This window comes from Lichenostomus cassidix, chromosome 9, assembly GCF_008360975.1.
Source record: "Lichenostomus cassidix isolate B80296 chromosome 9, HeHo_3.0, whole genome shotgun sequence".
NCBI lineage: Eukaryota > Metazoa > Chordata > Aves > Passeriformes > Meliphagidae > Lichenostomus > Lichenostomus cassidix.
Window position 1 is genome coordinate 24,767,945 of NC_139490.1, and position 12,289 is coordinate 24,780,233.

The 12,289-nt window shown below is 44.8% G+C and overlaps 1 pseudogene across 1 annotated transcript; it reads left to right on the forward strand.

The window, feature by feature from the left end:
- The first annotated feature begins 829 nt into the window (after positions 1-829).
- Positions 830-12,219, forward strand: LOC146433561 (coagulation factor IX-like; annotated as a pseudogene). The gene is made up of 9 exons (XR_014854154.1): positions 830-1,286; positions 1,809-1,906; positions 3,456-3,616; positions 4,460-4,484; positions 4,616-4,729; positions 5,595-5,729; positions 6,359-6,980; positions 8,740-8,848; positions 9,726-12,219. The product of XR_014854154.1 is annotated as a coagulation factor IX-like (transcript).
- Positions 12,220-12,289: the final 70 nt, after the last annotated feature.

The window sequence follows — 12,289 nt, forward strand, 5'->3', positions numbered from 1 at the left end:
TACTGATAAATATATGTTTGTTTGCGTCTCTGTGTGTATACCAGTAAATGAAATAAAGACATACAGCACCAGTAAGTCCACAGGAAGTAGTCACTGTCCAAGTGAAGCTTAATATCACAATTTATACTTGCTTCTAATTTTAGTACTTGAGACATGTTAAACATAATTAACCCTGCAGAAAGAAAAACTATCTCTGCTGTAGTGATGTATTTCCAACATCTCTATGGGATTGGATGCGTGTTTGGATCAGTGAAGGACTTCAGTTTACTCTTGTGATGAGACTGTTAAATAAAAACCCCCCAGGTACAATAAAATTTTATTAGGGTTTGTAAGAACATTAATATGGTATCAGCAGAGAGGCTTAATACGTCTTACATTCATGAACTTGTTCCCTCAGAAGCTACTTCTGTGCATATTACCCAAGTGAGAATGTTGAGTCATGCACTGAAGAAGTAGCAGTCAAGCCAAGAGCTTCTATGTCACTTGCTGGCTGTGTCTCTCTCTTCTCCTCCTCTTTTGGCTGTGGGACAGGATTTAGGGATGGACAAACATTAAATAATGCTTTGAACAGCAGCCTTCCCACCAGGCCTGCACTGGGAAGAGGGAACCTTTAACACTGACTTACAGGGAAAAACACGATTGTGTTCAAAGCCAGTAAAACACAGGTCTGAGTAATGGCAGAAAGTGTGATGTCGGGGGTGGATGTGACTGTGACAGGGCAATATTTCCCTGCCTGCCGATGACTGCTGTGAATCCTCCTGCACACTCCCAGCTCTGCACATTTCAGCGATGTTTACAGAGCAGCTTGTGTGTTTTCCAAATCAGTTGGTCTTACCTGCTGAAAGATGATGGAGTATCAGAAATTTGCTCTCAAAATTTTCACATTTTCCTGAATAAATTTGTTGCAAAAGGTGGATTTATTACTGAAGGATATTTTTAAAGACCTTTTGAATTCTCTTTTTAATGTACCTGTGTATATGTGTGGAAACACACGTGCATTTTTTTGGTGATTTTGGATTTCTAATGCGTTTCATAGAATCCAGGTTGTCTCTCCTCTGTCAATATTTGTACAGGTTAATGATCAACTTCTTGACCTCATGGCTGTTCCTGGTGTACATCCAAATCTCTTTCCTGTCTTCCCCTAAAAAAGTAAGGAAGAAAGTGAGTATAAATGCATGGTTCTGTGTAAGCTGAACTCACTCTGGATCCTGTGTTTTTGTAAACATGCTGCAGGTAGCAGAGAGGTACGTGCTGTCAAATCCTGGTAAATCATCCAGCATGGGAAGGTAATACCAAGAAATCCAAACTTATGTCTTGTACCTGTTACTGCCAGCTGTGTGGTAGCTGGCACCTGGGTGGGGTTGTTGCGGATGATCTAACTTGCCCAGACCATCAGGAATTGCATAGTGGCTGCTGTAACTTCTGGGACTGCTGGAACTGCTGGAAATGCTGGAGCTGATGGCTGGTTGTGCATCTGCCCTCAGCGCGAGAGCCGACACAGAGGAGACTGGGCTGTGGCTTGGTGCTGCCCCTGCTCCTTTTGAGGCCTGCATTCTTGTGCTCCCCATGGCTTTTCCATGGGAGCTCTGGCTCAGACCCTGCACCACAGCCTGGGCTCGCTCAGCCTCTGCCTATGGGATTCCTGCTGGGGTGGCTTGGAGAAACAAGGGACATGAGGTCAGAATGAACTGGGGAGGTTTGGATTTCTTTGTTCCTGCTCTTGTCCTCTTGCTTCTACTTCATCTTTGTTGCTAGCTGGTTTTGTGATAACTCGATTAACTTGATACTAACTTGATTCTTCTTTGAAGGCAACCAGAGTGTTCTGAATGCTCACTAACATGGGGAGCAGCTCCTTACATCCTGCTGATGTGCTCCATCAAGAGCAGCTGCCCATTTTCATATTCAGGTAGTATTTCTGAGTTACCTTTTTCACTTGTGTTATTGTAGCAATTTCAGCATTTAAAATGAAACTACATTCCAGTTATGGACACAAAGTCCCATGGGTTGAAGAAACACTTTCTGAAGTGCACAAGAAAAAAAGAGTATTCATATATATATATAATTTCCAAGAGAAATCAGCCTTTCTTAGCACTCTTAGCTTTCTACTTAGCCCACTTTCCTGTTGAAAAATATTCTCCTTGTGATACTGAACCCAAAATCATAATGATTTTTGCATGGCAAAGATTTCCAATTTGGGAAGCTAAAATGAGGCACTCTCAACCTGTACTACACAAGGTTTGGAAATGGCTTCAGAGAGCTGTACAGCAGGCACAAGAGTGTACAAGATCTTGGGGATCATTGTGGCTGTCCTTGCAGAGCAGGAAGAGCAGAGCTGACAGTGTATCTGCGCACCAGAGGGCTCACCACAGCCATCTCCTCTGTGTGGGACAGCTACTTAGAGTAGGTAAATCCTTTGAGGTGACCCCAGAACACAAGGGGGGGTGAAGGGAAATTTCACTCATGCACATGAAAGACATTTTCTCTGTTACCAGACAGCAGGATCTGTCCAAAGCCTTTCTCCACTAGGAGTTTTTGTGGGCTGTTATTAACTGCTTAGAAATGAGGCAATTTAATATCATTCTTGAATGTCAGGCACTGCTGTAGATACTGTTTCTGCAGCTACAAAGAAATGTGTGTTTTCACAGTCCAACTCCATAAACTATGTCCAAGGGTTTGACTCATCCAGCACACTGCCCCATGACTTGGAAAATGGAGCACTGTTAGGTCCACTGCTGTGTGGATTTTCATAGGCTTGTGGGGATTACAGTCTGAGCTTTCACCTTAGGACACTGGTAGCAGTAGCCTCTCCATCTGCTGGGCTTTGGATATTGGGCCACACTTCTGGAGATGTAACAAAAAGGCAAAAACCTTCAGAAGTTGCAGGGGGTGTGTGGGTGGTACCTTACTGTCATATTCCCTCTTTTTGCCGTTCCTCACCTTACTGGCAGTAGTAGCTTCAGGCATCACAGGAGGAGGGCAGGTAGTTTAGTGAAGTGAAGCTGAGATTAAATAAATGTAAGTACAAAACTGACACTTTAATATTTCTCTTAATGGAGGATTGGTGTCTGTCCTGTTGTGGCCAGGGTAGCATGTGTAAAACTGGGTCTCCATTACCAAATATCAAACTAATAATTGCTGTGAATCAAGATGGTTAAGCAGAAAAATATAACCATCCTCCACAGAAGAAGCTGCAATACTCAAGAGTCTTGTGGAATAAAAAAATATTTCTGCACTTATCTGCAGGTCTCATTAGTGGTTCTTTTGTTTCACTGAAAGAAAGCCTAAACTACTGGTATCTTTTGCTGGAACACAGACTAATTTTATTTTCCTTTGGGCTGTTTGTGTAAATTTCCACTCCCAGTATTTATATCACTCCACTGAATACATGTCTGACTGTCTGTAGCAATTCTGTTGCTTTGTCTTCCTGTACCTACTGTTCAGTTTTGATCTTCTAGTGTTTATAAGAAAAGACAGAGCCCATGAGATGCTGTGAGTCCATAAACGTGCCAACCACTTCCTAGAAGAGATTTGTCCAGGGAACCTGAAGAGAGAATGGAATGAGGAAAAGTGTTCGTTTGAGGAGGCTAAGGAGATCTTCCATTCACAGGAGAAAACAGTGAGAAACCTGATTTTAGGAGAAATAGAGGGAAGTTAACAGTGAGGTGTAAAAAATCCTTCCCAAGCTACCTGGTGTGGCTTTGGTAGGTGTGTGCCTATGGACTCTGCAACTTGAGTCACTTCAGGGTGTGTCACTCAAGGCATCTGTGAGATTTCACTTTGTTGACTGCTCAGTTTGTTGTGTAAATGTCAAACACAATTCTTTGAAAAGATCTAAACCCCGTATCTGTGTAAGCATCAATCCAGCAACGTGACTGGGTCATTTTCAGAGGTCACTTGCTAGATTAGACCCTCCAAATACAGAGGAGGGATGTCCTGCTCCCAGGGCCCAACAGCATCGTACTGGGAGCAGGGCTGGGGTGTTCTGCCAGGGCCTTCTGCTCAGGGGTGTCACACAAAGGGGACTGAGCTCTCCTGGATCCAGCCCGAGGTGCCAGGTGATGTCTCCTCAGCAGGCAGACCAGCACAGGGGAACTGGCTCTTCAGAACAAGGCAGCTTGCATTGACACGTTGTGGCCGGTGGGGGGGCAGGTGGTGATGGTACCACTTGAAACTCCTAGGTCAGGGGACATTTCACTGGCTAAACCATTTATGGATGTGGGCTTTCAGTTTAATTTCGGTTCAGGACAGCACACTTTGTGCACTCTGGCACTGGTCCATGGTGCAAGCAAAAGTGAGTGGCATGGTGGTGATCAGGATATCTGCTCTGAGAGTGTATTCATGGTTCTAATCAAAATGTCAGTTTACATGGACCCCAAAAAAAGAGTTCTCTAAATTATATCTTTAGTAATCAATATGACCGTTTATGACTGTTCTTTTAATCTGTGATTTCTTCTTGCAGATGGAATTTTGGTTCAATTATAAAGGTAGGGAATAAATTAATTTTTTTAAAATTTATTTCTTGTGTCCCTCTTGGGTACAAAGAATTACATAGCAATTTAAAGCCAGATTTCTCTTAATTCCTGGAGTTACACTATACCTTGTTTCTTCTCCATAGGTTTAAATCCATGTAATACAAATCTTTGTAACAATGGTGGAGTGTGCAAAATAAGACACTACAATTACTTTTGCATCTGCCCCCTCAATTTTGGAGGAGACAACTGTGAAACAGGTGGGTACAGATGCAGACACATTGACATCCATTGTGAAGGAAGGATGGCATGTGGTCATCTTCCACCTGCTTTCAAGAAATGACAGGAAATTACCCCTTTTATCACTTTAGAGGGATAACAACTCTAGTTACTCTTGCCATAGATTTCTGCAGTGGAGATCAGTCATGGTGAGGCTCTTTTTTTTTGAGATAATCATCAAACAAATGAGACAAAGCTTACTATAAGCAAAATAATGTTATATTTATGTTTTAATATATGAATAATGGGAAAAGAAGGAGCAAAACTGCCTTCTCTTGTCAGATTTTTGACCCTCTGGAAGGCTGTATCCAGTTTGCAAACTGAGGCATGAAATAATAGCAAAAGACAAAGTAATTTTTTCCTCCAAGTCAACTTTTTCTTTGTACAGTGAAACAATTAAAAGTGATTATTTTTAATGTAACAATGAATAAAAATCTCAGTCAATTCTCAGAGAATTTCCCCCCCGCCCCTAAAAATGCCCTGTGCATTAAACCTGCCTCGATATAAAACACAAGGTGTGCAGATGGATCAAAAGCGGATGTAATTAGAAATGTTTGCTCTTCTAGGCCTTTTCTTGCCCCTGCACCTCAGGCAGAAAGGCCCTGAACCCAGCTGTGGCCTCAGGGAGCTGTGTTGGCAAATAGGAGGAGAATGATCAAAACAGAACAACAAACATAGTCTGGTTTGCTGTAACTCAGCATGGGTTTCTGGAACTGTAAGAGGTGGTTCCTTCTGTTTCTCTGTGAGATTCCGGCAGATGTTCTCCTACTTTCCATGATGCAATGGTAGCTCTGGGAGCTGCCCGTGCGCAGCTGTGACCGCGAGGTGCCAGTGTTTTCCTGGCAGACAGGTTGGAGTGCTGGTACAAGAACGGCGGCTGCTGGCAGTACTGCAGGGACGGCGACAGCGCCTTCAACGCGATGTGCTCCCGCGCCAGGGACTACGCCCTGCACTAGGATGGAAAGAGATGCGTGCAGGCAGGTAAAGCAGGGGCGGCTCGGGTTACCTCAGGCACCGGGCAGGTTGGCAGGCAGCGATTTCTCCTTCATTAATTGCAGAGGAGTTGCATCTTGCACTTAGCGTGTGAAAAGATCGGTCTTATATATAACGTTTATCTCTTTTAAATGTTAAGGTTCCTCTCTATGAGGTGTCTGTAATCCAGTGCCCCTGTGAGCACGTACTGGGTCAAGGAGCAGCAGGACAGTCAGCTCTGGGTCTGTTCCTTCTGCATCCACACAGGCTGAATGGAGTGACGATGCTGAAGTGCTGTGTGGGAGGCGAGGGGACAGGACAGGGGCTTTAAAACTGCTGTTAAGGCAGGAAGGGAGTGCTGGGTTTGCATTTTGTCCTGAGGAGGGCCCTGGGCAGGTTGTTTCTGGGTGATGCCGGTGACTCAGAGAAGGCACAGCCACAGGCCCATTTCTGGGCAATGAGCTCTGCACACCTCTGTCAGGTGGTGGCCAACAACGGGTCACAACATGATGATGTCAGGGTTGTTCCTGGGCTCTTAATGTTTTCCTTGGACATGAAAAGCACTGCTTTGTGTTGAGTTCAACACACCACCACATATGCTAAGCTCAAGTTTTTGTTTCTGTCATTCCTCCCTCCAGCACCATTTCGTTGTGGCCTGATCAAGCCAGTGGGGGCGTAGGGATGTTGTGCCGAAGTGGAATGGGAGCATAGAGGGCACAGTTAAGCAGACAGAGCTGGAACACAGTGACGCTGGGGAAAAGGAGACTTTAAATGATGCCTCTGAGCAGACCGCATGCACAAAGGGTGACGCTGGACAAACAGGGATGGCAGGAGATATTTTCAGCTGGAACAAGACACTGGTGGGCTCTGTGACCCAGAAGCCGCTGTGGGACAGTGCTGTGGGGCAAGAACACTGTGTCCCTGAGCACCACGAGGCGGTAGAGGGACCACCAGCCCTGGCAGACCCAGGGGAGCCCCGGCTGCCCAGGGTGAGCTGAACCAGGGTCCTGCAGAGCAGAACAAGGCCACAGCACCTGCAGCCAGGCGGGAAGGAACAGTGGGAAATGAGGGGAGGGCTCTGGCCAGAATAGAATGGGGGCAGTTCAATATATGAATGAGGGGCTGCATCAGAGCAGTGACTGGGGAAGTGTTTTGAACACACCTCAGCCCGTCCAGATGAACATCATCTCTACTTTGGAGCAGTATGACTTCAGGGTAATGGGAGGAACTCTGTGTCATCATGGACATTGCCCCTGGCAGGTAATACTTCTCTTCCAGTCTCACCATAAACACCACACCTAAATGCTTTTTTACTTTAACATCACTGGGTCCATCAGGAGGAGCAGAGTTCATCAAGCCATTATAAAGTTTTTTCAGGTTGAGAGCAATGGAGCCACACATATTTCACAGTCTTCTGCAGGGCTTTTTGATGATAGGGACCTTAAATACCTGTGTCATTTTCACTCTATCTTGCTTTTTGGATTGGACTGTTAATACCCTGTCTTCTTCAGTCAGATCTTTTGTGCTCTCATTCAGGTTGTCTCTGCATGTCCTTGAGGAAAAGCCAGGCTTTGTCTCCTTTTGGAAGCCTGGTAGTTTTCACAAGGCAGGTACCATGGCCAGCTGAGATTCCTTAGAATGCTGAGCAGGTGTTACAGTAAGGAAGGTAAAACAGAGGGCTCAAAGGTGAAGGCAAGTGCATGTGGCAAACAGAGACAACTGAAGTGTTTGTTTCCATTGTCTTGTTTTGGATTTTAAATCATGGTTTTGGGGGCATTTTTCTGCATGTCCTTATTTGTTACTAATTTTCACTCTATTGTCTCTGTTTGGCCAATGTCCTAGTGCTGTGTGGGGGCTTGTACACAGAAATTCTGATCTAAAAAACCCTCATGTTACCCTCAGTCTATTTTACTGCTGTTATACAAGTGGATTTCCCAATTCAACACATCAGGAGGTATTCACAGGTGGAAAAATCAGAGGCTGAGCCTGGGTGCACTGTGCATCCATTGTGCACTTTGACAAGTGGAAATGTCACTATTAGCCAATTTTATGTGTTGCCACCATTTTATACTGTGATTCTGGGTTGTTAGATAGGAATGTTGTGTTACCATCAAGGAAACTGAGGAAGTTTTAAATTTTCATTACTGCAGGCAATTTGTAATTTAATCTTGTATTCGTGTGCGTGCATGTGTGTGTATATATATATGTGTGTATATATGTATATATATATATATATAATTTTTAAGGGCTTTGTAAACCCTTTGCATTTTAGTTCTTTATAACCTAAAACAGCATTTTCTGGTAATTCTTTGCTAATTTTCAGTTTTTATTTCTAGCACTGTTGAAGAGAATTAAAAGCATCAATAGTACACGGATTTAAGTCAAAATGGGTCATGTAAAACAGGAAATTACACCAGGACCTGGACCATAGTAAGAGGCCAGACAGTGTCACACCCCTTTCCACTCTTTTGTTATTAACATCACTGGAGGTGCAGAGTACCAACATTTAAGCTTTTTTTTCAGTTTAACACATGAATTAACTGACCTGGGGAGTTTAACGGAGGAGATGCTGAGGCATTGATGGAGCTTATAACTTTGAACAGACAAGACAGACATCAAATACAGAGCAGCATGTTTTAACTTCTCCATTTGTTACTGTGTAGATGATTACAAATTTTATTATCAGAGTCCCAATGAACTACACCTTGTGTTTCTGTTCCCAGCCCCCAAAACTTTTCAAACCACATGAAAAAAACACAGTCATACTTGTTCCTTCAGAGGAATGTCAGCCACTGCAGCTCTAAGTCGATTTTAAGTTTGTCAAGCTTAGTTCCTTATAACACTCTGCTCCCTTGTCCTGGCAGTGCAATCATTTTATTACTGTTCTCACCCCACCAGTGTTTGGTGTGTTGGTCTTTCCCACCAGCCATATTCCTTACACAGGGTCGGTCCTGCAGCCGACAGCGTGTGCAGGAGCCTGGCCGTGCCCTGGTGCCGAGTTCTGCCTCCCCTCCCGCAGGTGCTGCTCCGGGACGTTGGGTTCTGCAGCGGGAGCCTCATCGGCCGGCGCTGGGTGATCCCAGCCGTGCGTTGCCTAGACCTCGTCAGCCCCCAGCACGTCACCCTGGGTGAGCACGGGGCACCTCTGACTGCAACTGTGCTTTGTGAGACACAGCAAGGCAGCGCTGAGACAGGCCCGGCCTCTCTGGGATTTAGGGAACACATCAGGGCCTTGGCACCATGCAAGTGCTGAGGGGCTCCAGCTGGTCGTTTTTGTTTTCGAGAACCTGGGAGAATAAAGCACAGACCCATTTTGGCAAACTCACTGTGCACAGAAACTAAGCACATCTCAGGGACTCTTCAGGATGAAGGAGAGTTCCTGCAGGTGACTGACTGTACTCAAGGCCATTGTAGGTTTTAACTAGCCTAAAGATTAGTTTCCTCCTGTGCTGCCTCTTCCACTAAGCTTATAACTGCCTCAGAGGACAAAGCTCCTTCCCCTGCTCCAGCCACAGGAATAGGACCCTTTGCAGCAGTAATGCTGCAGCAAACACAATTTTGTGCTTGAACACTCGTGGAGAGGGATGTGTAAGAGGAGCAAACAGTGTTCCAGCACTGGGCACCTGACAGCAAACAATTCTCCAGCCTTAGGGCCAGTTGCAGCTTAATGCTGATGTCATGTAGGGGGAAAACATACAATTGCATGGAAGCTTAGACACAACAGTGATTAGTAACAAAAGTTTCCCAAGAGTATTTATGGGAAATAAATAATCTATGTTAGTGTGTCAGCATCCAGGCTCCAGTGCTGTCCTGCCTCTAAAGGACACCTGGGGAGTTTGGACTGCAGCATCAGAAATCATTGCCACAAGCAGGATTTGGTTTGGGCTGTGCTGCCTTGGAACAAAAGATCAAAGCATTATAACCCCCTATCCTTCCTATTCCCTGTGACAATATCACCGAGTCTGTTCACAGTTTGCTTAACGTTTTAGCTTGTCCTGACTGCAGGAGATTTTGACAAATACCAGAGAGAATTCAAGGAACAGAAGATCGCTGTGGAGCAGAGCTGGACGCACCCACATTACAATTCCAACACCAGGGCATTGTACCCTGACATTGCCCTGCTCTACTTGAGCAGCGCCGCTGTTTTGTACAAGTACGTGATTCTTATCTGCCTGCCCAGCCCTAACCTGGCTGCGCTGCTCTTCCAAGAGGGGAGGGTGGGGACGGTCAGCGGCTGGGGAGCCACACATGAGAGGGGCTCCACCCTGCGCTTCCTCATGAAGGTGCGGCTGCCCGTCGTGGGCCTGGAACGCTGCCAGCAGGCCATGGACAGGCTGGTCACATGTTCTGTGTGGGTCACCGCACAGCTGCGGCCGATGCTTGCAAAGGGGACAGTAGGGGACCCTTCACTGTGTCCCACTGCAGCACCTGGTTCCTCCTGGGCGTCGTCAGCTGGGGCAAGGGCTGTGCCAAACAAGGGAAATACAGTGTATACACCAGAGTATCCAACTACATCCCCTGGATCAAAGAGGTAGTTGAAAGTGTAGCAGATTCTGAAAACTTTTCCATTGACTTTTCTTAATACCACCCTTAAGAACAGGATCAATTATATTATTAGAGTATTCCAGCCTGTGATACGCTGCCTCCTGTACTCAGTGGTGTAAAATCAACTTGCCCTCAAAGAAATTCTGAAATGCGTAAATTGCTCATTTAAGTATTGCTGAGTAAAGTACTTGTGTATAATAAAGAATTATCTGCAAGTAATAAAGGAGAAAATTCTTCTTAATGTGATTCAGGAAGATTTTTTTGTTTTGGAGGAAGAAAGCATTTTCCATGTCTCAAGCCCACCTGTGCTACCACAAACAGGCCTCAGCCTGTCTGTGCTCACCAAAGGAAGAGTAGTTGTGCTAATGGTGTCCGTCGCAAGTGTTGAACACAGGGAGGAAGCTCTGAAGCTCTGGCACCAAGTACAACCTCGTGTACAAGTCAATTTACTCAATTACAAATGTTTGCCAATAAAAACAATGTCAGTATGGAACTGCATATAAACCAAACAGGAACCTACCTAGCTGCAGGAAGGTAAGAGGATTGTGTGGTAGAATTCTGAACAGCTCATCTTTGTGTTTCATGTCAAAAGTTTTTAGTTTGTGACCCTTTCTTACAATTGACTATGAAATTGTAATTACAAACCCTCAGCACTTGTCAAAGTCCATTCTTAGCTCTCCACAACAGAACCTTTGTTTTCCTCAGAGAACAAGTAAGTGCTGAGCTATTACGATTAATTTTGACTGGAAGACTTTGTATTACACATTGCACAAGACCATCAGGTTCAGTACTTCAGGGAAATGTCTCTCAGGACTGAGAAGTAGCCCCCAGCACCTCCCACAACTGCAGTACCACACTGTAGCACCAGAACTACAAAAACAGTTGGGGGATGAAAAAAGAATCCATTCTATGCCCTGAACTTTCCAGGCAAAACAGACTCTGTCCCTGAACAGCTCTCTACACAGTTCACTTATTTGGCACAGAGTTCCATCTGCCACTATAGCAGTAAAGAATGTCCTGGCTTTCAAGACATTCTTAATTAAAATGGGAAGGGAAAGGGAAACAAAACAAAACCCAAAACAAAAACAAACAAACAAAAAACCACACACAACAAAACAAACAAACAAAAAACCCAACCAAGAAACCCCAAACCCACAAAAAAATCACTTAACCACTGAAGGGCTCAGCATGCTAAAAACATACACCTGAGGTGGTTACGGCATCATATGCTGCATCATATACTGCAAATACACACACCTGGAGAAAGCAGGAGGAGAGCTCTTTAGTGCCCCAGCCAGTACAGGTTGTCCTCCTTCAGTTCTCACTTCAAGCTGGTGTCTCAGCACACAGCTCTGCTACTGTCACTCCCTTCACTCTCACAGGAGCAAATTTAACATGTGACCCTCCACACACTTGCTATCTTTTCCATGATTGGTGCCAGTAGTAACTCAGGCAACACCAGGATCCCCAGAATTACAGACTGCTAGTTACAGCAAACAGGCTCTGCTCCTCTGGCACAAAGGTGACTTTTCTTACTGAAGAAATGCCAACTGCCAATTACCTGTGCAAGAAGAGTCCTCTTCTTGGAGGCAAGCTCAGCAGAGACAATAATTTTCAGAGGTAGAGGCAAAGAAGCCACAATACCAGATGCTACTCTGCTGTCATTCTGTAGCAGCAGGAACAAAGAAACAGCATTATCCCCCCCAAGAGAGGAACATTCTCCTTCCCACTGGTACAATAAACTTTTGCAAAGTCACTGGTAAACAACAGCAATATTTTAGTTGTAAGCTGATGGAATTTTCAGTGGTCAGTCTGCTGGACTTCTCCTGAACTTTACATTAGTCTTCTTGAAAAGAAAATCTTTTGCATGGAACATGGTCAACATTTCTAAATCAAAAGCAACAGATGCAGATCTCCAAAGACATAACAGTTGATTAATAAAAAAAAGAGAAAATGGACAAAGGTGAACAAAAAACTAACCCCTCAGTTTTTCCACATCCCAGATGGCTTGTGCACACCTGCTC